This window comes from Piliocolobus tephrosceles, chromosome 7 (assembly GCF_002776525.5).
Source record: "Piliocolobus tephrosceles isolate RC106 chromosome 7, ASM277652v3, whole genome shotgun sequence".
Classification (NCBI taxonomy): Eukaryota; Metazoa; Chordata; class Mammalia; order Primates; family Cercopithecidae; genus Piliocolobus; species Piliocolobus tephrosceles.
The window spans coordinates 68,352,034-68,378,327 of NC_045440.1; the positions used below are offsets into that span (position 1 = coordinate 68,352,034).

The 26,294-nt window shown below is 38.7% G+C and overlaps 1 protein-coding gene across 3 annotated transcripts in view; it reads right to left on the reverse strand.

Moving 5' to 3' along the window:
* Positions 1-26,294, reverse strand: part of ARFGEF1 (ADP ribosylation factor guanine nucleotide exchange factor 1) — a 146,300-nt gene that overhangs the window by 118,414 nt on the left and 1,592 nt on the right. The gene's annotated exons all lie outside the window — the stretch shown is intronic.

A 26,294-nucleotide genomic window follows, 5' to 3' on the forward strand; every position in this document is an offset into this window, starting at 1 on the left:
AGAAAAACTAGTATTTCCAAACACTTGGAAATTAAACAACACACTTCTAAATAATCCATGGGTCAGGAGGAAGTCTTAAGGGAAATTTTTAAAAAATACATGGAACTCAATAAAAATAAAAATATAACATTTTATGGGATACAGCTAAAGCATCCTTAAAGGGAGACTTACAGCACTTAATACTTCATTAGAAAAAAGTCACAAATCTAAGCTCCCACCTTAAGAAACTAGGAAAAGCAGCACAGAACAAACCTAAAGCAAGCAGAAAAAAAGGAAAAATAATAAATACAACAGCAGAAATCAACAAAACTGAAAACAGAAAAATAAGAAAAATCTATTTAAAAAGCTGATTGATAAGATCAATAAAATTGAAACTCCAGCAAGAGGAAGGAAAAAATAAAGCATGGTATCACTACAAACACTGCAGACATTAAGAGGGACTAGGTACAAACAATTCTACATACATAAATCTGAGAACTGAGATGAATAGACCAATTCCTCAAGAAGCACAAGCTACCACAATTCTTCCAGTATGAAACAGATCATTTGAATAGTTCTGTAACTATTAAAGACATTGAATTCATAGTTGAAAAACTACCAAAAGTGAAATATCTTGGACCAGATGGTTTCACCTGAGAATTCTACCATGTTTATAAAAGAATTTATATCAATTCTGTATAATCTCCTCTAGAAAATATTAAGGGATAAAACACATCTCAGTTGCTTTCCCGAGGCCAATATTATCTTGATAACAAAACTGGACTGTTGTATAATTCTTTTTGTTTTTTTTCTGAGACAGGGTCTCACTCTGTTGCCCAGGCTGGAGTGCAGTGGTGCAATCACAGCTCACTGCAGCCTAAACCTCCCCAGGCTCCATGATCCTCCCACCTCAGCCTCCCGAGTAGCTGGGACACAGGTATGCGCCACCATACCCAGCTAATTTTTGTATTTTTTGTAGAGACAGGGTTTTGCCATGTTGCTCAGGCTGGTCCTGAGCTCCTGGGCTCAAGTGATCTGCCCTCCTCGACCTCCCAAAGTTCTGGGATTACAGGCATGAGCAACCATTCCCAGCCTGGACTGTTGTATCATTAAGAATCTTGTTGCACTTTGTCCCTGGTTCAGGGAGGGAGCCTCTAAACCCTTGAAACTTCCTGATAGGAACATCTTTATTATTCATGGTAAACCCCTCTGATGGTTTCAGGATAGGGATTAGTGAAACACCAACTATGTGAGTAAAGTTTGGGCTTTGAACCACATGATCTCAGCCCCATCTCCAAAGAGGGGAGGGGGCTGCAGTTCAGATTCAATCATGTGACCAATGACTCACTCAATAATTCCTGTGTAATGCCACCCCAACAAAAACTCTGGACACCCAAAGCTTGGGTGAGCTTTCCTGGTTAGTGATACGCAACGATGAGCTGGGAGGGTAAAGCATTCTGAGGACACAAAAGCTTTGTGTCTGGGGCCCTTCCAAACTCATCCTGTAGTTCTCTTCTTTTGAATTATCCTAATTTGTGTCCTTTATAACAAAACCACAATCCTGAAATAGCACTTTCCTCAGTTCTGTGAGTTGCTCTACTTAATGCGAGGAGCTAACAGAAACCCCTGAATTTGTAGCCAGTTGGTCAGAAGTGCAAGTGGTCTGGAAACTCTCAAGCATATAGCTGGTATCTGAAGTGAAAACAGTTTTGCCAAGGACTATGCCTTTAACCTGTGAAATATGACTCAACTCCAGAACCAAAATATGATGTAGTTAGCATCAGAATTGCACTGAACAAAGGCAGTACAGAAAAATGCAGACGAATATCACTCATGAATATAGATGCAAAAATCATCGATCAAATACTAACTAGAATCCAGCATGCTATAAAAAGAACTAAACACCATGACCCACTGGGGTTTATCCCAAAGACACAAAACTAATACCAAAAACAAAACAAAAAAAAGGTCGGGAGTGGTGACTTACACCTGTAATCCCAGCACTTTGGGAAGCCGAGGCAGGCACATCATCTGAGGTCAGGAGTTTGAGACCAGTCCAACATGGTGAAACTATTAAAAATATAAAATTTAGCCAGGCATGGTGGCACTTGACTGTAGTCCCAGTTACTTGGGAGGCAGAGGCACAAGAATTGCTTGAACCCAGGAGGTGGAGCTTGCAGTGAACTGAGATTGTGCCACTGCACTCCAGCCTGGGTGACAGAGCAAGACTCCGTTTCAAAAAAAAAAAAAAAGTCAACCCATGTAATCTACCATAGAAATAGGCTAAAGAAGAAAAAAATCACATGATCATTTCAATTGATACAGAAAAATAATTTGACAAAATTCAGCATCCATTCATGATTTTAAAAACTCTCAGTAACCCATCAATAGAGGAGAATGATAAACAGTAGCCACATAAAACCAAGAGCTGGTTGGGTGTGGAAACCCTCTCATCATTTCTACTCAACTTTGTACTGAACATCCCAGACAGTGTAAATAAGTAAACAAAGGTATATAGGTTAGAGAGAAATACAATAGCTCTTATTCACAGATTACATGATTAGTTAAGTAAAAAATCCCAAGAAATCTTGAGGAAGAAAAAAACTCTAAGAACTCATAAATGAATTTAGGAAGGCTGCAACATGCAAAACTCAATCACATTTCTATATATTAGCAATGAACAACTGGAAACCCAAAGTTTTAAAAAAATACTATTTACAGCCAGGTGCAATGGTTCACACCTGTAATCCCTGCACTTTGGGAAGCTGAGGCAAAAAGATGGCTTGAGTCCAGGAATTCAAGACCAGCTCGAGCAATACAGTGAGACCTCCATCTCTACAAAAGTTTAAAAATTAGGCAGGGTAGTGCATGTATGTAGTCCCAGCTACTTGGGAGGCCGAGGCAGGAGGACAGACCACTTGAGCTCAGAAGGTGATGGCTGCAGTGAGCTGGAGTCATGGCACTGCCTGGGCAACAGAACAAGACCCTGTCTCAAAACAGAACAAAAACAAAACAAAAATATTCACAATAGCTCCCCACAAAATAAAATTCTTAAGTATGAACTTAACAAAACACATATAAAATATATACTGAAAGAAATGCTGACAAAAAAATCAAAGAACTAAAAAACAATGAATATATCATGTTCATGGACTGAAAGTATAAAAACAATAAAATTTTCCCAAAATTATCTACAGATTTAATCCACTGCCAATCAAAATTCTAACAGGATTTTCTGCACATAAACCGATTCTAAAATTTGCTAGGAAAGGCTAGGATAGACAAAATAATACTAATAAAGAAGAATAACTTGGGAGAAATCCCTATCTCTAATTATAAGAACTTAAAATTATAATAATCAAAACAATGTAGTATTAAAGATAGAAACACAGATCAATGGAATAGAGTCCAGATGCAGACCCACAGAGGTATAGATGATTAATTTTTGACAAAAGTACAAGTGCAATTCAATGGAGAAAGGATAATCTTTTCAACAAATAGTGTTGGAATTAGACACCCATTTGCAAAAAAAAAAAAAGTAAGTCTTGACCTAAAACTCCCACCTTATACAAAAATTAACTTAAATGGATGACAGATCTAAATGTAAAACAAAAAACTATCAAACTTTTGGAAAACATAGGAGAAACTCTCTGTGAGTTTGGATTAGGCAGAGTTCTTAGATACAATACCAAAAGCATGTGACATAAAAGAAAAAAATAAAATGGATTTATCAAGATTAAAATGATTGCTCTGTGAAAGACAATGTTAAGAGAATAAAAGGTAAGCTACAGAAAATATGTGCAAATTGTTTATCTGGCAAAGACTTATATCTAGAATATATACTTTAAAAACTCTTAAAACTCAACAGTAAAAATACAACCAAATTTTTTAATGTGCAAAAGACTTAGACATTCACCAAAGAGGATATGCACGTGGCAAATAAACATAAAAAAAGATGCTCAGACTGGGCGCAGTAGCTCACACCTGTAATCTTAGCACTTTGGGAGGCCCAGGCAGGTGGATCACCTGAAGTCAGGATTTCAAGACCAGCCTGGCCAACAGAGCAAAACCCCGCCTCTACTAAAAATACAAAAATTAGCTGGGCCTGGTGGCAGGCGCCTATAATCCCAGCTACTTGGGAGGCTGAGGCAAGAGAATCGCTTGAACCTGGGGTGGCAGAGGTTGCAGTGAGCCAAGATCGCACCACTGCGCTCCAGCCTGGGCGAAAGAGCGAAACGCTGTCTCAAAAAAAAAAAAAAAAAAAAAAACCCAGTGCTCAACACAATTAGCCATTAAGAAATTACAAATGAAAACCACAATGATGTAATGCTACACACCTATTAACAGGGTTAAATTTTAAAAATACTAACACTCCCAAGAGTTGGTAAGGATATGGAGCAACTAGAACTCAAATACACTGCTGGTAGAAATGTACAAGAGCATAGCCACTTTAAGAAAACAGTCTGTAAGTTTCTCATGAAGTCAAACATATACTTACCACATGACCCAGCAATCCCACTTCTGGGTATCTACCCTAGACAAACATGAAAACTTAAGTTCATGTAAAAATCTGTCCATGATTATTTATAGCAGCTCTAGTCATACTGCCAAAACTGGAAACAACTCATATGCCCTTCAATGAGTGTTAAACAAACTACACGACATCCATACACTCAGCAGTAAAAAAGAAAGAAAGTCGGGCACGGTGGCTCATGCCTGTAATCCCAGCACTTTGGGAGGCCGAGGTGGGTGGATTACCTGAGGTCAGGAGTTTGAGGCCAGGTCAGGCTGGCCAACATGGTGAAACCCTGTCAGTACTAAAAGTACAAAAATTCGCCAAGCCTGGTGGCAGGCACCTGTAATCCGGCTACACAGGAGGCTGACGCTTGAACCCAGGAAGAGGAGGTTGTAATGAGCAGATCGCACCATGGCACTTCCACCTGGGCAACAGAGTGAGACTCCGTCTCAAAAAAACCAAACAAAAAAAGAAACAAGACTACTAATACATGCAACAACTTGGATAAATCTTAAATGCATGCTGAGTGAAAAAAGTCAGTCTCAAAAGCCTTCATACTGTATCATTCCATATTTATGACATTCTTAAAATGACAACAGAGAACAGATTGGTGGTTGCCAGGGGTTAGGTATGTGAGAAATGGTGTGACTATAAGCATGAGGGGGTTTTGGGGAGTGCTAAAACTATTCTGTATCCCAACTGTGATAGAGGTTACACAAATCTTCACGTGTGTTAAAATTCATGGAACTGTACAGTAAAAAAGAAAGTCAAATTTACTGTATGTTAATGTAAAAAACAAAAATAAAAAGCAAAATAAGTTGCCTACATCCATACTCCAACTTAGTGAAGCAGGATCTCCAGTAATGTGATGTAGTTGGTTGTATTTTTATGAAGCTCCATGGGTGATCTTAGTGTATTTGGATAGCCAAGGATGAGAACTTCTGTTTTAATGCCTTAATTTTAATTTCTCCATCCTTTCGGCACTTTAACTTCGGGTCAGGGCTTCATCTCTCATCGGGCCTACTGGCTCTAATCCGTCTTCTACATAGTGCCAGAGTGATCATGACAAGATAAAGCTCTTCAGCATGGCACACAAAAGCCTCCATGATTTGGTTCCTGCCTACCACTCTCATCTCTCTGCATGCCCTTCCTTGCACTCCACACTCCAATTGTAAAGGAACACTGTAAATCCCCTGTAAAGATCTGCCATTTCACACCTCTAGGCTTTTGCTCAAATGGTGTCCTCTGCCTGAATTCCATACCACCACCAGTATGTCCAACAGGTACCTTTCAAGGTTGCCTCAGTCATATGTTCTGTCAATCTCAACTAAAACCCCTTTCAGTGGTTTTCCAACCATCCTTACCTATAACACTTTCCATGAGCCTCATCTCCTACCATTCCTGCTGTACACTTAAGTCTCTTAAAATGCTAACCTTCTAGGTAACTCTCTCACACTTTGGGTTTATTCAGCTATTCATGCCTTAGCTAATGATGCTCCTTCTTCCCCAGAACACTTTTCCCACCTATCTTTTCCTGGCTAAAATCCATTCATCCTTCTAGAATAAATAGCTGTTATCAGCCAGGCATGGTGGCTCATGCCTATAATCCCAACACTTTGGAAGGCCCAGTGGGGATGGTTGTTTGAGGCCAGGAGTTCAAGATCAGCCTGGGCAATCCAGAGAGACCCCACCTCTACAAAACGTTGAAGAAAAAATTACCCAGGCATGGTGGCATGTGACTATAGTCCTAGTTACTAGGGAGGCAGGCTAAGGTAGCAGAATCACTTCAGCTCAGGAGTTTGAGGCTGCTGTGAGTTATGACTGCACTGCTGCTCTCTAGCCTGGGCAACAAAGTGAGACCCTGTCTCTCAAAAACAAAAACAAAAGTCTATCTTCACCAAAAAGTCTTCTCCTGCACTTCTAGGCTAAGATAATTACGTTTCTCTAGTCCCATAGCTTCCTCCAATTATTACTATCACTACTTACCTTAGCATATTGAAATTATTTTATGTATTCATTTCCTTCAATCTGCTCCTTAAAAGCAAAAACTATATTTTATATCTTATCTTTACATTCATCAGGCTTAGAATAAAACTGGGAACAAATACATACTTAAATGTTTTCTAAAGAAAGCAATAAATGCCAGGCATGGTGGCTCACGCCTGTAATTCCAGTACTTTGAGAGGGGGTGGATAACCTGAGGTCAAGAGTTTGAGACCAGCCTGGCCAACATGGTGAAACCCCATCTCCACTAAAAGTACAAAAATTAGCCAGGCATGGTGGCAGACGCCTGTAATCCCAGCTACTCAGGAGACTGAGGCAGGAGAATTGCTTGAACCCAGGAGGTGGAGGTTGCAGTGAGCAGATATCGTGCCACAGCACTCCAGTCTGGGTGACAGAGCAACACTCCATCTCGACAACAACAATAACAAAAAAGCAATATATGACAGAGTAAATTTACCAGATAACTTAATATACATCCTTTTTCTCCAAAAGACCTAACTGGGTAACATATGTTGGTAACACCTAAACCTTGATCTACAACTCAGATCTCTCCACTAGGCTTTTGTCATGTTATAAACTACTATCAACCAAACATCTTTACTCACGTGTCCCACATGCATTCGAACTCAATATAACCATAATTAAATCAATTTTTTCATCAAACCATTTAAGTCGAATGTGCTTATTTTCTCATACTGCCATTTTTGGTGAACAGATCCAACTTCTCAAAATCGTGTCATTAGAAACCTCAGAATCATCCTAAATGCCTTCCTTTCTCTCATTCCTCACACCCAAACATTTATGAAGTCCTGTTAATTTACTGATATCTAAGCTTTCCATATTCAGTGCCTCAGGTTCAAACCCTTGCTTCTTCAAACCTGTGCTAAAGCAACAGTTTATTAACAGTTTCACTGCCTGCAGTTCTGAAGCCCAGCAATCTACTTTTTTTTTTTTTTTTTTGAGACGGAGTCTTGCTCTGTCACCCAGGCTGGAGTGCAGTGGTGCAATCTCGGCTCACTGCAAGCTCCACTCCCCAGGTTCACGCCATTCTCCTGCCTCAGCCTCCCAAGTAGCTGGGACTACAGGTGCCTGCCACTATGCCTGGCTGATTTTTTTGTATTTTTACTACAGACAGGGTTTCACCATGTTAGCCAGGATGGTCTCGATCTCCTGACCTCGTGATCCACCCGCCTTGGCCTCCCAAAGTGCTGGGATTACAGGCATGAGCCACTGAACCCAGCCACAACCTAGTTTTCAATATGCCAATCAGAGTAGAGTGATTTCTCTGAAATGCAACATCAATTTCACTCCTTTGCTTGGCATTCTACTGTCTGTAACAGAAGGTGGGGCCCTTGAACATGGGAGGCAGAGGTTGCAGTGAGCCGGGATCGTGCCACTGCACTCTAGACTGGCAACAGAGCAAGACTCCATCTCAAAGAAAACAAAACAAAACAAAAAGAGGTCTTCAATGATCTCACCCCTGGTTTATTCCCACAGTCATACTGAACTCCCTGCAGTTCCTAAGTGCAGACATGCTTCCTTAAACCTCTCTATGCTCATGCAATTAGTTCTGCCACAGCATGCTCCTATAATTCTACGGCAAACTCATCTAGTGATCTTCCAAGCCTAAAGTCTAGAGTGATTCCTCTATAAAGCTGTTCCTGATCCATGACCCCACCCCAATAATCCTCCTGAAAAGAACTTATCAATTATTCTTCCTTTGGGTTTCCATCAATTTCATATATGTCTACCATAGCACCTATTTATCCATTGTAACATCTATTTACTGCAAATCTGTCTTCCCCCAAGAGATTATAAGCTGTTGAAGGTAGGAACCAAGTATGCGTGTGTTCTCTAGTTTTTCTAGTACCTAATATAATTTTAAGACACACTTAAGATGTTCAATAAATGTTTGTTAAATAAAATAGTGAAGACTAAAAAGTATTTTTATTAGCTTTTAATCCTGTGGTAAAATTGGAGTTCATAGTAACATAATTTAATATACAAAACATTAGGTTAACCCAAAGAGCCACAGAGAAAAAAAATCCACTTTTTTTTTTTTTTTTTTGAGACTGAGTTTTGCTCTTGTTGCCCAGGCTAGAATACAATGGCACTGTCTCGGCTCATTGCAACCTCCGCCTCCCGGGTTCAAGCGATTCTCCTGCCTCAAGCCTCCTGAGTAGCTGGGATTATAGGTATGCACCACCACATCTGGCTAATTTTGTATTTTTAGTAGATAGAGGATTTCTCCATGTTGGTCAGGCTGGTCTTGAACTGCTGACCTCAGGTGATCCACCCACCTCAGCCTCCCAAAGTGCTGGGATTTCAGGCGTAAGTCACCATGCCCGGGCGAAAACCCCACTTTTTTTTTTTTTTTTAACAGAAAATGGCTATTGGGCATCCCCCATATACTTAAACTATCATCAACAAATTATACTGAGTGCTTACACCGTTTAAATAATACACATTATTCCTAAGGGCAAAGCAAAGGTTGTTTTTAATACTTCCTCATCTCACCAGTCTGCACCTTTCTATCTATTCTGTGTCCTCACAACCTCATGCTATCCTTATATTACATAAAGGAGCCTCTATCAGGCCTGTCCCAGTCCTACCATGTCCCGTAATGTCCCATGTTCCAAAATTAATCCATTCTCTCCCATTATTTCAGTCAAGTTTCCCATTCTCTCAATGGGACAAAACTCAGCTAGATGTTGAAAGCAAGAAAGTACTCTCCAAAAATCTAAGGACAGTATCAACGTATGAATAACTAGTATGTCTAATATTCCCAAAGGTTATCTGCAAATAAATACTAATAATAAATATAAATAAATATTGAATTATTATGAAGGAAGATTTTAGAGAAATTTCCCAATGGGAAAAGTAGGGAAGGAAGACAGAAGTGCATCTACTCAGGACTAAAAAAGTTTTAATCAAGTTAAAATGGAATGAGCACAAATTTTAGCTGATTTCAGGAAAGCACTTATGAATATGAAATACAAGAAAAAGGCTGGGCACAGTGGCTCACACCTGTAATTCCAGCACATTGGGAGGCCAAGGCAGGCAGATCACTTGAGGTCAGGAGTTCAAGACCAGCTTGGCCAACATGGTGAAACCCCTTCTCTACTAAAAATACAAAAATTAGCCAGGCGTGATGGCATACAACTGTAGTCCCAGCTACTTAGGAGGCTGAGGTGGGAGTATCACTTGAACCTGGGAGGTGGAGGGTGCAGTGAGCTGAGATCGTGCCACTGTACTCCAGCCTGGTTGACAGAGTGAAACTCCATCTCAAAAAATAAAAAAAGAAATATAAGAAAAAGAACATCTATGACTCACAGTACTGTTTTGTGACTCAAATATGAAACACAGGAAAATAACTGATAAATGGCAGTTTCCATATAATTGAAAAGAACCTGGTATCCATCTCTAGAAAGGATCCCAAGTATCTGCAAGAGTAAATCTATACTGGTTAACACTGGGCTTTCTACAGACATTAAAACAACCTGTACTCTTAGCTTTCTATACCTTTTCTGGATATGTTGAGGAGGCCTTAAAGGATACACACATGAAAATGAGATCTTCCGAAACCTTATATACCTTTCTTAGCTTAGTTTGAGATGAAGCTAAGGCTTGTGTTTTAGAAAATAACAGTAAACAATGAGGTTCTCTCAAAAATACTTTTATTTCTTATATAATACTTACATTACCAAAGACATAAATTACAGTAAGTCCTCACTTAACCTTGTTGTTCTTGGAAATTGTGACTTCAAGCAAAATGATGTATAACAAAATCATTTTTTTCTAATCAACCTTATAATGACATGTTTAACTAACCAATGTTATTCAAGGACCTGCTGTATGTCATTTCACTTAAAGTCACAGTTTCCAAGAACCTATATCAATGACATTAAGTCAGGATTTACTGTATAAATATTTCCTAGTCAAAAGCCTATATGAGGCCAGTTATTCTTTCCTCATTTTGAGAAATCAAAGTGAGAAAGGAATTGAAGAACAAAACAATTTCCTTCCTATTATTACAAGCTAATGGGTAATTAAGCCCAAAGTACAATCAATTTCTAATACCCTAGTTAGGCATACTGTAAGTAATATCAAAAACATTTAAATTATCCCTGTGTTCACTACGAGGTTGACTTGCTAGTAAATAAGTATGACTATTATTCAATCATCTATATTTGATGTCAGCAAACTTCTTCCTTGATTTTATTTTTCTACTTCAATAAGAAGCCTACTACTTACACTTGTGTGTATGTTTTCTTTTTCCTCTTACTCTACACTTAAATACCACATGCTTGAGGAAGAAGATAAACAGGTAATATTTTTGCATTTGTAGAAGTTCTTCAGAAGCATACAGACTCCTGGATGACATATTTCTTTTTTCTTCTTCTTTTTTTTTTTTTTTTGAGACAGAGTTTCGCTCTTGTTGCCCAGGCTGGAGTGCAAATGGTGCAATCTCAGCTCACTGTAACCTTCGCCTCCCAGGTTCAAGCTATTATCCTGCCTCAGCCTCCCAAGTAGCTGGAATTACTGGTGCCTGCCACCACGCTTGGCTAATTTTTTGTATTTTTACTAGAGATGGGGTTTCACCATGTTGACCAGGTTGGTCTTGAACTCCTGACTTCAGGTGATCCACCCACCTCAACCTCCCAAAGGGCTGGGATTACAGGTGTAAGCCAATGCACCTGGACCAATGATACACTTCTAACCATGCCATGAAATATTTTATTGTAGCTGTACCACAAGACAGTAAAACGCGTTACTTGGTATATTTGTCAGAATTTCCTTGTATTTGCAACACTTTTTCTCTGTATACCTACACATATTTGTTCTAAGAAAAGTATTATATAATCTGCTTTTTCCAATCATTCATCTTCCCATATCAATAAGTATATTTCAAGCACATCACTACACAGTACTCTGTAACATTCCCTTGTATTAACATCATTTAATCAATCCTATATTGTTGACTACCTGAGTTATTTTCATATTTTAGTAATTAAAAACAGCATAATGATGAATACACTTGTACATACATCTTTATAACACATTTCTCATTGTTTCCTAACAATATTCTAGAAGAATTTGAAATAGAGGGGGTGAGAGAAAGGGGTGGAGAGATGAGGGAGATAAAGAAGGCAACAAGGGAAAAAGATGACAGAGAGGTGAGATAAGGCATTTTTTAAAAAAAGATATAAAAGAGAATGCCTATGTTTATTAGCAGAGTTGCTGTTTTATCATTTTCAGCAAATTCCTATTACATTTACCTAGGATGAAACTCTTACAATTTTTTTTTTCCTTGGATAGCCATGGATGGTACTAACTCTTTACAGTCTTAACAAACTCAACTATTCTCCTGGAAGCTTATTTTCTCTGCCTGGATATTTACAAGATTAATTTTTTATCACTAATATTAAAAAATATTGCTAGACTGAGATTTGTAAGTCTTTTTACATTGAGTATTTTTCTTCCTAGAATATAGCAGTTTGCACACACAAGTATTTTTTAGTGCAGTTTTCTCCAGCATATCTTTGATTATTGTTTTGCCAGCAATTTCTAGTTTTTGCTTTATCTTTCAGAAAATGAGTTATCCATATGTTACACGGCTTATGTTCCCTGTCCTCCATATCTAGCTCTTCTCTCTCATCCTTTTAGCTTTTCATTCCTTCTGGGATCTAGCAATAAACTACTATCTATCTACTGTTCTACCATGTAGTGAACTTTCCCTCATTTCTGCAATGTAGTGGTCATTTGTAAGGATACATCAAGGGTTGTAAACTAAATGCATACTTGTATTTCAGGTTACTTTCTGATTATTTTTAAACTGTTTGAATTGAGTTAAAATATGTCTTTATAAATCAAGAATGTTTTCATATGTCAATGCTAATAGAGATTCTGTGGGTTTGAAAAGGAGAAAGGAGAATCAGGTAGGAAATTAACGTAAATGGGTCAAAAAAAAAGGAATGGAAATACTCTGGTAATTTTTAAAATAAAAAATTCAGGGCCAGGCGCAGTAGCTCACGCCTGTATAATCCCAGGACTTTGGAAGATCGAGGCGGGCAGATCACGAGATCAGGAGCTCAAGACCAGCCTGGCCAACATGGTGAAACCCCATCTCCACTAAAAATAAACAAATTAGCCAGGCATGGTGGCATGCGCCTGTAATCCCAGCTACCTGGGAGTCTGAGACAGGAGAATCACTTGAACTCAAGAGGCAGAGGTTGCCATGAGTCAAAATGGCACCACTGCACTCCAGCCTGGGGGTCTTAATTTAAAAAAAAAAAAAAAAAAAATTCAGGATAAAAATAAGAATTTAGGCTGGGCGCGGTGGCTCACGCCTGTAATCCCAGCACTTTGGGAGGCTGAGGCAGGCAGATCACGACGTCAGGAGGCTGAGGCAGGCAGATCACGACGTCAGGAGATCGAGACCATCCTGGCTAACACGGTGAAACCCTGTCTCCACTAAAAATACAAAAAATTAGCCAGGCGTGGTGGTAGGTGCCTGTAGTCCCAGCTACTCGGGAGGCTGAGGCAGGAGAATGGCGTGAACCCAGGAGGTGGAGCCTGCAGGGAGCCGAGATTGCGCCATGGCACTCCAACCTGGGCGACAAAGTGAGATTCCGTCTCAATAAATAAATAAATAAATAATAAGAATATATATATATATATATAAAGGAAAGAGTTAGAAAAAAGCAAATATTCTTAAGAACACTTAATTTCCAAACTCAAAAAAAATTTTTTGTTTTCTTACACACTTTCTGAAACACCGCATTATTAACAGTGACTATCTTAGACAAAATATTTAGGGACATTAGTTTACTAAATCAATGAAACCTTTACATTCAGAAGTTTTAGTCAAACCAGCTGGTGAGATATATCTTAATTACACAGAACAGCATTAGGCATGCATGAGCAGCAAAACCAAACAAAGCTTCTTATTTGCTATTAATGAAAGATTATATTATTTTTACAAATGTTAAGGATAGAAAGTTTCAATGAGACTGAATTGGCAGAAACCATTTAGGGGAGTGCTAAAAAAAATGGCTATTCAATTTAATAACACAAAACTGAAAACTACTTAGTAAAAATAAATATGATTTTAACTAAGTGATAAAACGGAAAAAGATTAGCAAACCTTTCTTAAAGACATTTTTCATTCAAACCAAGAAAAAGCCATCAAACAAAAAGAACTATAATAGTGATAATTTTGAGAACCTAACATTTTCTTAGAGAAACCATAATTTTGCATATTAATTACCTACTAAAGGGTGTTTTTTGAAATGTAAAAGAAAATTAAGAATTGAGAAATATTTAACTATTTCATAAGGAAAATAATTCAATGATACACACAAGTTTAAGAGAGTATATGTTGGCATACTCACTGACTTTTTAAGGAAAGAATGTGTATACATTACAAACAAAAGTACCTTTCCTTCTACTTTACCACTCAAGGAATCTTCTATAACAGCCATAAAAATGGGGATTGAGGGTGGAAACAAAAAGAATAAAATACCTTCACTTCATTTATTCAAACACACAGATTCATCATTGCACTTAGTAAAAACACACATTCTAATAATACAACTTTATTTCTGCCTTTGTATCTTCTAGCAAGATAACTACAGACACAGAGCTGCTATTTACTATAAAACATTTTTCTCTGATAATTGTAAAAACTCATTTTTTGGACACTGATGTATATTATAAAATCTTAATTACTGACTATTAACTGGTATCAAACAACCTACACCTTATTTTTACTCTTCACCTTTGCAGAAGATGCACATGGTTCCATTCTCATTTCTAAAGATCAAAGCACATGAGAAATTACACATAAGCTTTGCTTGTCACTGCATTAAACATTGTTGCTTTCTGACACTGCATCAAACAAACACATTCTCAATTATCAGGTAAGAAGTAAAACTTAGGGAATGGAAGCATGAGGACCCAATAAATTGGATGAAACAAAATAATCAACTTCTTCCCAACTATTAACACTTTTTAGCTGATGTATAAGAATAGAAGGCAAGAAAATCTGATTAACATGTTAATAAGATGTTAAGAACGAGCATTAGAAAACTTAAAAGAAAATCCCTGTTATTTGGAAAAAGAAGTAATATTATTTTTAAAACATTAAGAAACAACGAAGACTAGTCAATCTTACCAGATACCACATTAAGTACTATACGAATATAAATTGAAAATGACTGATGGAATATGATGTGATGTTTTAAAATTACTTAGTAACTGCTATTAAAACACCCATCAATTCAGGGAAACAAAATGAACTTCTAAAATACATACTTCATATTATATACCCTGCTATGGTCTGAATGTTTGTGTCCTCCCAAAAAATCATGTTGAAACTTGATTCCCAGTGTGATGGAATTAAGAGGCGGGGCCTTCAGGAGGTGACTAGGTCATAAGGGTGGAGCACTCATGAATGGAATGAGTGCCCTTATAAAACAGGTGTATTTCATTCTTCTACCATGTGACAACACAACTAGAAGGTACTGTCTATAAGGAACCAGCTATCATCAGATATGGAATCTGTCAGCACACTGATCTTTGAATTCACAGTGAGAAATAAAGAACTGTGAGAAATAAATTTCTGTTGTCCACAAGCCACCCAGTTTACAATATTCTGTTACAGTAGCTTAAACAGATTAAGATATACCCTAATAACCCTCAAGAAAAAAAGGATGAAAAATATCATTCATAGAAAATGAAAGTACAGATATCCTAAACTATAAACAGGAATTTTTATGTCTTTGTTTTTCACTCTTAGAACAGAAAAAAAAAAAAAAAAAAGCAAAGGAAAGGTGAAGTGATAAAACACTGATCAAAACCAATAAATCTAACGACAGTAAATTCTCTGTCTTGTCCTCAGTGCTCTGTTGTTTATTTGCACCTAACACAGGTATATTAAGTATGGCAACCTTGCCTTAAGGAACAGTCAAGAATGACCACACTCTAACCCAACAATCAAAATCTTAGGGGTTTATTTTAAACAGTTCTGCATATATAACAAACACTAACCAAATTCTGCAAGGGATTAGTTAAAAAAAAAAAAAAAAATCTGTGCAGCAAAACTTAAATGTAACATGTCCCCAAACTCAAAAATATTTAAACAAATGATACACTGTTAAAATGCTAGGTAGGAAGACAACATAGATATATAGAAAATGCACATGAAATATTGACTAAATAACAGAAAATCAGGACAATTACACAATAATTATATTTACATACTTACAGATGAAGTCACTGAGATTTACAACTAGTTATTTTCAGATAAAGTCTTATTGGTAATTTCACAAAACGACATTTTAATAAGATTTTGTTCTTATATCAATTCTTAAAATGATTTGAAATGTTACAAGATATTAATATAAAAAGCAAATGAGAGTAGTTTTAAAGGGTTAGGCATAGAAGCACAATAAAAGCTAGCCTATCCCGAATCCCTGGGAGGTGTTACAGGGCACATTAAATTTCCAAATAGCTTAAATTACTGACAGTTTACTTTAAAATTAAATCTTAGAAGATACATACACACAAATTTGCCTGACTTCTTAAGCAGAAAAGAGAATTAAAATTATATTGTACACGACAGATTTGAGGATCCCATGATGAACACATGAACATTCACCCTGGAGATTCACTGAAATGTACACAGCAATATTTTCCTGTATTGCTGTTATTTCTATGTCTGTTCAGTGTATGGCCTTTTTTCTCTTCTTGATAGTGCCTTTCTTTCCACAGTCGTCCTTCTTTTCCTTTTTGTATTGTTACTTACAAACATATAGTACTGTGATTAAGGGTGCAGGACAGGACTGCCACATTAGGCCAAAAAGCAGAGCACAACACAACTCCCAAGATGACTATGTAGGCTCTAAGGTCATATTCCAACTCTGCCAAACACAAACTCATTTTCTTCATTTGCAAAATGCAGGTAACAATAGAACCTAAGCATATAGGGTTGTTCTGAGGATTAACTGAGATAAAGTCAATGAAGTGTTTAACCGGCACAGAACCTGGCATACAGTAAACACTCAATAAACGTTAGCTATTCTTTTTCCTCCTATGAATGCCTTAAAACTTAAATAGTTTTTTTTTTTCTTTTTTTGAGACAGTCTCACTCTGTTGCCAGGCTGGAGTGCAGTGGCGCAATCTCGGCTTCACCGCAACCTCCACCTCCCGGGATCAAGTGATTCTCCTGCCTCAGCGGTCCGAGCAGCTGGGACTATAGGCACACACCACCACGGCCAGCCAATTTTTGTATTTTTGGTAGAGACAGCGTTTCACCACGTTGGCCAGGATGGTCTCGATCTCTTGACCTCATGATCCACCCACCTCGGCCACCCAAAGTGCTGACACTACAAGCATGAGCCACCACGGCAGGCCTTTTTCTCTTTTTGAAACAGGGTCTCACTCTGTCACCCAGGCTGGAGTGCAGTGGTGTGATCACAGCTCACTGAAGCCTCAACCTCCCGGGCCACCTCATCCTCCCAAGTAGCTGGTGCACACCACCACACCCAGTAATTTTTTTTTTTTAGTATTTTTTTGTAGACACAGGGTTTAGCCATGTTACCCAGGTTTGTATGGAAATCCTGGGCTCAAGTGATCTCCCTGCCTTGGCCTCCTTAAGTGCTGGGATTACAGGTGTGAGCCACCACATCTGGCTGCTCAATTTTTTGAAGAATATGCTTATCCATGTCCATGCTCCTGTGCATGTGTGTGGAGAATGAAATCTGGGAAAAATACAGGTTGAGCATTCCTAATCTGAAATATTCCAAAATCTGAAACTTTTTGAGAACTGACATGAAGCCAGAAGTGAAAAATTCCAAATCTGATCTCATGTGATGGGTCACAGTCAAAAGACAGTCAAAATTTTGTTTCAGCCGGGAGCGGTGGCTCACGCCTGTAATCCCAGCACTTTGGGAGGCCGATGCGGGCGGATCACGAGGTCAGGAGATGGAGACCATCCTGGCAAACATGGTGAAACCCTGTTTCTACTAAAAATACAAAAAAAATTAGCCGGGCGTGGTGGCAGGCGCCCGTAGTCCCAGCTTCTCGGGAGGCTAAGGCAGGCGAATGGCGTGAACTGGGAAGCCGCGGAGCTTGCAGTGAGCGAAGATCGCGCCACTGCACTCCAGCCTGGACGACAGAGCAAGACTCCATCTCAAAAACAAACAAACAAACAACAAATTTTGTTTCACGTACAAAATTAAGAACAGTGCATAAGACCAGGCGCAGTGGCTCATGCCTGTAATCCCAGCACTTTGGGAGGTCAAGGCTAGTGGATCAACTGAGGTCAGAGTTTGAAACCAGAGTGGCCAACATGGCAAAACCCCGTCTCTACCAAAAATACAAAATTAGCTGAGCATGGTGGTGCATGCCTGTAATCCCAGTTACTTGGGAGGCTGAGACAGAAGAATCGCTTGAACCTGGGAAGTGGAAGTTACAGTGAGCTGAGATTGCACCATTGCACTCCAGCCTGAGCAACAAGAGCTAAACTCCGTCTCCAGAAAAAAAAAAAAAAGAACAGTGCATAAAATTCTGTGTATAAGGTGTATGTGAAACATAAGTGAATTCTGTGTTTAGACTTCAATCTCATCCCCAAAATATTTCATTATGTATATGCAAATATTCCATAATCCAAAAAAACTCAAAATTGAAAACATTTTTGATCCCAAGCATTTCCGATATTTAATCTGTACTTCAAAAAGTTAACAGTGTTTCAATGAAGTAACACTTCATCATAACAACTAGGATGGCTAAAAATAAAAATAAAATAAAAGTAACAAATATTGGTGAGAATTTGGAGAAACGGGAAGCCTCACACACTGCCGGTGGGTATGTAAGATGGTGCAGGCACTTTGGAAAAGAATTTAGCAGTTTCTTAAAAAGTTTCTTGAAAAGTTAAACATAAATTTATCCTGTGGCCCGCCAATTCCCTTCCCAGTTTGTCTACCTAGGAGAAATAAAAGTTTACGTCCACACAAAGACTTACACACAAATATTGGTGGCAGTATTATTCATTCAACCCAAATATCCATCAACTGGTAAATGGATAAGCAAAATATAGGATATCTAAACAATGGAATGCTTTTCATCAATAAAAGGAAATGAAGCGTGGATACAAACTTCACGAACAAACCTCAAAAACATACTGAAAGAAACCAGACACTAACGACCACCTGTGTATAACTGCATTTCATGAAATGTCCAGAAAATGCAACTCTAAAGACAGAAAATAGATTAGTGAATGCCTGAAGCTAGGGGTGACAACAAGGGCACTACGGATCTTATTGAAGTAATGGAAATGTTCTAAAACTGGATTTAATGCTGACGGCTGCGTAATTCAGTAAACTTACCAAAAATCATTACACTCAAAAAAAGTAAATACTATAGTATGTAAATCATTCATCAGAAAGTTGTTTTTCAAAAAGTTAACAGTGGTTATCTCCAGCTAAGAGTATCACAGTAAATTTTTTTTTTTTTTTTTTTTGAGACAGAGTCTCACTCTGTCGCCCAGGCTGGAGTGCAGTGGCGCAATCTCTGCTCACTGCAAGCTGTGCCTCCCGGGTTCACATCATTCTCCTGCCTCAGCCTCCCAAGTAGCTGGGACTACAGGCGCCCATCACCACGCCTGGCTCATTTTTTGTATTTTTAGTAGAGACAGTGTTTCACTGTGTTAGCCAGGATGGTCTCAATCTCCTGACCTCATGATCCGCCCACCTCGGCCTCCCAAAGTGCTGGGATTACAGGCATGAGCCACTGTGCCCGGCCCTGTATCATAGTAAATTTTTATTGTTGTACTTGCACTTTTGAAAATGATTTGAAGGATTCATTTATAAAAATATTAAATTCCCAAACTTACTGGAATTATAAAAGTATACAGACTAAAAGTCACAGAGATTATCTTCTATATAAAAGTACTTGGCCTTCATGATATGTGCTTTGCTTATATTTTTATTATTTCATTTCTTAGCAAAGTTCTGACAGATGAGGACTGTTAAACAGCTGATTAAATGAAGCCTCAGTACACACATTTTTGTTAAGAAAAATTAATAGCCTCACATGGAGTTTCCTAAAGACACTGCCAGTGGTAATATGAAATATTTTAAAGATTTTTTCTTTTTTTTTTTTTTGAGATAAAGTCTCACACTGTCATCCTGGCTGGAGTGCAGTGGCACCATCTTGGCTCACTGCAACCTCCGCCTTCCAGGTTTAAGCCATTCTCCTGCCTCAGCCTAAGTAGCTGGGATTACAGTCGCCCAGCTAACTTTTTGTATTTTTAGTAGAGATGGAGTTTCACTATGTTGGCCAGGCTGGTCTCAAATGCCTGACCTCATGATCCACCCGCCTTGGCCTCCCAAAGTGCTGGGATTACAGGTGTGAGCCACCGCACCGAGCCATTTTAAAGATTTTCAAAGACCGGGAGGCTGAGGCAGGAGAATGGCGTAAACCTGGGAGGTGGAGCTTGCAGTGAGCTGAGATCCGGCCAGTGCACTCCAGCCTGGGCGACAGAGCGAGACTCCGTCTCCAAAAAAAAAAAAAGATTTTCAAAGACTTTTCTGAATGAAAAGATAACATAGGTTATATAAACAAATTTAGTTATATCAAGTCTAAGCAAAACAAAATATCAAGAGCAGAACACAAAACTTTTTAAGTACTTTCGAATACCTGAGCTCAGACCTTTTAAGAAGCTCTTCAAGAGCCTCTACTTGTAACACACTAAAGCCTCAGAATAACTGCTTTCTAGATTCATGAAACACTCAGAGATGAACCAAAGACAGGATTGTATTGTGTAAACATACATATAGCAGACTCTGTAAGTGGAAAGTTGAATAAAGAAATCAAAATGGGTCTGAAAAGTTAGGATAAAAAGGGAACTTGCATTCATTTCCTAAGGCTGCCTTAACAAATTACCATAAATTTGATGGCTTAAAACAATAGAAATTTCCTCTCATAGTTCTGGTGGCCCAAAATCTAAAATTCAGGTCGCAGCAAAGCTATGCTACATCCAAAGGCTCCAGGGAAGAATCCCTCCTCTTCCTTACAAGGACACCATTCACTGGATTTAGGGCCCACCTAAAGGCCCTAAGTTGAGGATCTCAATTTCACCTCGAGGTCTTTCACTAATTACATTCACAAAGGTCCTACTCCAGGAAAAGAACCAGACAAGTGAAAGGCTCATTTCTTTGGTAAAAAACCTCCCTGCAAAAAACCTGACAAGACAGGCTGGGCGTGGTGGCTCACGCCTGTAATCCCAGCACTTTGGAAGGCCGAGGCGGGCAGATCATGAGGTCAGGAGATCGAGACCATCCTGGCTAACACGGTGAAACCCTGTTTCTACTAAAAATACAAAAAAAAAAAAAAATCAGCCGGGCATGGTGGCACTACTAGAGAGGCTGAGGCAGGAGAATAGCAGGAACTCAGGAAGTGGAGCTTGCAGTGAGCCAGGATCGCGCCACTGCACTCCAGCCTGGGTGACAGAGCATGCCTCTGTCTCAAAAAAAAAAAAAAAAAAAAAATCGACAAAATTGAAATTATTTAGTATTATTCTCAGTAGAAAACAGCCTATCATCAGACAATTCTATCATTAAAACATTTTAAATACATACAAAAGGCAGGATGAAAATATTTTACTATATAAAAACCTATTTCCCAAAGGCTTTTTCTATCCTAGTGTTCCCCACTGAGGCGAATGCCATCTTCCCCTACCCTGAAGCTCTGGCTACAAGACTGGATGCCATCCCCTCTGTCAACCAACCCATCAGCAAATCCTGTGGATTCCAAAATATATTCTAACTGCACACAATTATCACTCTTTCCACTACCACCAACCTAGTCTAAGTCCCCATGGTCTCTGGCCATAGTGAGCCTTTAAAAATATAAACATGCTGTCACTAAAACCCCAAATCTGCCCTCCCCCGCCTATCTTTCCCTCTCTCTCTCTCCCAGCCACATAAGCCTCCTTGCATCCTGAAACACACCAAGCACACAACCATCTTGCTGTGTCCCCTGATTCTATTTCATCCAAGCATCTGAAAGATTAAATCCCTCACTTTCGTCACTTCTCCGCTCAAATGTCATCTCACAGATAGGACTTTCCTGACAACTCTAACTAAATCAGCACTCCCACCCTTTTCCCTTTAACCTTCTGAACTCTTTCTTCTGATGATATAAGGTTGTTACTATCACCCTCACCCTACTAGAATGTGTGTTCTATGAAAGTATGTTTGGTTCACTGCTGTATACCCAGCAATGAAGTAGTACCTGGCACATATGAGGAGTTCAACAAATACCTGACTGAAATATATACCTAGTTTGGAATGACAACAATAACTTACTCAAGTATATTTTTTCCTTTTCAAATATCCTTCCTCCATTATGTGAGGAATATTATGACAAATATTTCCCCAAATGATTTCTCATTCACAATTTTCTAAGTTAAACCTTAACAGGAGCTACAAATGAGTTACCTGCCCCTAGATGGGGTGGGAAAGAAAGCTAGTCAGCAAATAGTCCTCTGATGTCGATATTTCTCCTGCTCCTTATTTCGTACTTTCTTCTCCTTCCCACACTATCAACACATCTACTGCTTTCCCCAAACCTGTTTGGAGAAACACAGGTTTGTGTACTGGTTTCCCCAAACCTCTTCTGGAAGATGGTCTCACCAGTAGTTAGGGTTATTGTACTTGCCCTTCTTTCCCCAGTGTACCAACGTAACTTCTAAGGAACAACATATCCTACAGGAGTTAACTGAGTTAGCAGACAATGAAAAAGGACCACATAAATTCAGGAAAATCTTCATTAAACAAAATTCGGCAGGTGTCTTTCTTGGAGGACTTTTCAGAATCTTAACTATGTTCACATGCATTATAAATTTATCAAATGGAAATAGTTTATACACTGTAATCCAAACTTATTTTTTCAACCCAAACTTATTTTCTTCAAAGAGCTTCTCTAAGAACTTGTAGTCTACGTTTATTTTATTCAACACTATTCTGGAGCAAGTGTCCTAAAAACAAATCTGAAATGTGAAAGAAAAGAACAAATGCAAATAGGATCAATCTTTCAGTTATGTCATTAATTATACTCTTCTACCCATCTCAAAAATTCAGGTAGCTTGGCTTACTGAAAACACCTTTTACTTTAGATATCAAAGAAGGATTAAACAGAGATTTGTTAATGGATTTAAATTATAATTAAGGTGTTCACTGATGTTTAAAATATTTTAAATTAAGGTGTTCACAGGATATTGTTTGGGGATAAATCATTTTTTCATAAATGGTGAAGAGTGATGAAAATTAATAGTTACCAAAAGTAGCATAAACGCAGGGCCCAAAGCATTCAGGTAATTTCCCCTCCACCCACATATCTTTTTTATAACACCACCAACAAAAATAAGGGTGGGATTAAAGGTGTAGAAGGAAGCAAGTTCTGAAAAGTTTGAGTCTCAATATTTTATTTCTGGAAGAAACTATAATTATAGGTAATAGACTCTTATATAAGAAAACTAAGTCAACAGGATCACTTTATAATATGATTAACAATATAAATTCATACCCTGTCTGATGCAAAAATTACTTTCCTAACAATTTTGTCTCCATTATTTTCCCATATACCTCCTGGGAACTTACCCTTATCACTGCCAGTATATGCCTTCCCCTTCCCTTTAAAACCACCTTCTGGTCAGCTCTTCACCTCTTTCACTGTTATTTTGTATCAGTGCCAGTTTCCAAACTTGAACTCTTTCATCCTAATATTTGCAGAGTATCTTCATACTCGATGTTAGAAAGCGTAAGTTGAACTAGTCACAATCCTAACGTAAAAGAAACTCCTGAAACTTAGAGGCCTTACTGGAATAAGTGCCAACTGCACCCTCCCTAGCAGATAAACAATGCTACCTTCAAGCCCAATCCCACAACAATCCTAAATTCTTTGAAACTAAAAATAGCTCAGCTGTTGTCTCATCTGCCAGCAGATGGCCAGACTATTTTTAAGTCAGGATTCTCGAGAGCAGGAATGGATCAGGCTAAGCTAGGGCAGCCTAGACGCCCTCTCTCTGCAGAGAGCTGTAGTAGGACAGGTACCAAAAGAGGGCAACCTGGAGCTGTTCCTGGACTTGTGGCCTTCACATCAGTTGTAACAGTGTGTGTGTGGGGGGGGGGGGGGGGGGGGGGGGGGGATTATTTCTTTTTTAACCATTCTTTACTTCAAAATAAAGTCTGACATAAGAAAATCTGAAAAATGTTTTACATTAACTCTGCATCCCTTTAAAAGTTTATTTTTCTTTCTGTGAAGATAAAAGTTCCTTGATATAGTGTCTTTGAGAATGGATTTTGTTTTAATGAAGTAAAATCTCCCCTAATGTAGATGCTGTTTCATAAGTTATACTTTTTAGCAAAAAAAGTTTTAAGAATACACGATAAGCTGTAATTTCATGAGTATGGTTTACAGAAAATCCATCTATAATTGGCCATAGTAAAACGTAGCTGAATTAATTTTGAATGGCAATACTCTGAAATCTACTCACATATCAATACAATGATTTTCAAACAAAAAAGGATTAAAAGTCTGACATACTATGTATTTTCCTGTTTACTGTCCATCTCCCTTCAGCTGTATGCTCAATAAATATCTGGGGAAAGAATGAAGACAGACATGTGGGTATTTAGAAGGGTTATAACACCACCCACAAACTGACCTCTGTATCTCCACCATCCAACACCCACCCACTCACAATCTATAGACACGACAGGACTAAATCAGGCCTTTTCAGTTTGCTTTCCCATCCTGCTTGATGGCCACACAGATTACCAACAGATCAAAGTGGGCCTGGCCCAGGTCTCAATAGTGAAGTGGAGAAGATAAGTCTCAAATGGTTTTCAAGGACAATATATCTGTGGGAATACCATCTTCCTACAAGACATATTTTCTGCAAAGACAAAATGAGTTATCCTTAACAATTTATGTTTGGGTTGTGATGTAGATAGACTGCAAGGGAAGAAACAAAGTTCACCAGGGATTAGCTACCATGAGATTACTGAGATTTTGCTTTGTCGGAGGCTAAATGTAACTTTGTGAAATGTGGGAAAAAATGCCTTATACATCTCAAGTAAATAAAGTACTGTGATGCCTAGCCCCTCCCTGGGTAGTCACATTCCTCATAACAAGCTTCTACTGAGTATACAGAAGGGGCAAAAAAGTAAAAACTGGCAAAATCTGGAATAGACAACCCTGCTACAGTTGGCACACATATCAAGTAATCCCTACCTCCAGAAATGGCAAGAACCATTTAGAGCTCTACATAGGCCCTCTAAAGATGATGTTCATGAGTGGTAGGGAATACCCATTGCATGAGTTAACAGGACAGTGCAATCACATTCATGGCACATTAGAGGAGATGTGACCATACAATCGTTAAGTTCAATACCCTAATTTTACAGAAAACTTAAGGCCCAGGGACTTGCTAAATACTACAAGGTGGCCGGGCGCGGTGGCTCAAGCCTGTAATCCCAGCACTTTGGGAGGCCAAGACGGGCGGATCACGAGGTCAGGAGATCAAGACCATCCTGGCTAACACGGTGAAACCCCGTCTCTACTAAAAATACAAAAAAACTAGCCGGGCGAGGTGGCGGGCGCCTGTAGTCTCAGCTACCCCGGAGGCTGAGGCAGGAGAATGGCGTGGACCCGGGAGGCGGAGCTTGCAGTGAGCTGAGATCCGGCCACTGCACTCCAACTCTGGCAACAGAGCAAGACTCCGTCTCATAAATAAATAAATAAATAAATAAATAAATAAATAAATACTACAACGTAACACAACTGGGATTTAAATATAGGATCTCTGACTGTCATTCCAGTAGGCTCTCCATTAAAATATGCTTATTTATGTTACCGTTTTGGAGAAGGAAAATATATACATAGACACAACACACTCCATTTCTTCAGTTTGATACTTACAATTTAATGTATTAAAAATATGTTGTAACATGAAAAATCTGAATTATAAAAAATTAAGGCCAGGAGAGGTAGCTCACACCTATAAACCCAGCACTTTGGGAGGCCAAGGTGGGAGGATCTCTTGAGCCCAGATTTGGAGCCCAGCCCGGGCAATAGAGAGAGACCGCCATCTCCACCCCCCCAAAAAAAAAAATCAGCCAGGTGTGGCGGTGTGCCTGAAGCCCCAATTACTTGGGAGGCTGAGGCAGGAGGAATGCCTGATCCTGGGAGTTTGAGGTGGCAGTGAGCACTGATTGTGCCACTGCGCTTCACACTGATTGTGCCACTGTGACAGAGCAAGCCCCTGTCTCAACAAACAAAAATTTTAAACTTTAATTTGAATTTCTCTAAAGTTCTTTCACCTTCAAGTAATTTATAAACCTACATATAACAATTCTTTTAAAACTTCTAAAATCACTTTCTCCCCAGTCCCACCCCAATTTAATTATTCCTTTCAGGATCTAGATATAAATACAGTTTCTGCCACTAGACAACGGTCTTCTCATACACGGGGAACAGTCTTTTGTTACCAACAAAAATAACAAAATGCAAACTTCAAGTCGATGAGTAAGGTGAAAAAATAAACTTAAGCCCCTTATACTACACATTCAAATTTTTTAAGATGAAATTTCTTTGACGTTTTTCATATTACCAATTTTAACGATCTAGGGGAAAAAAAACTACGGTATATGACAGCAAATTAAATAGTAGTCTTCTATTTATTTTAATAATTAAAAACTAATTTTAAGTTGTCTTGACTCCTTAACTT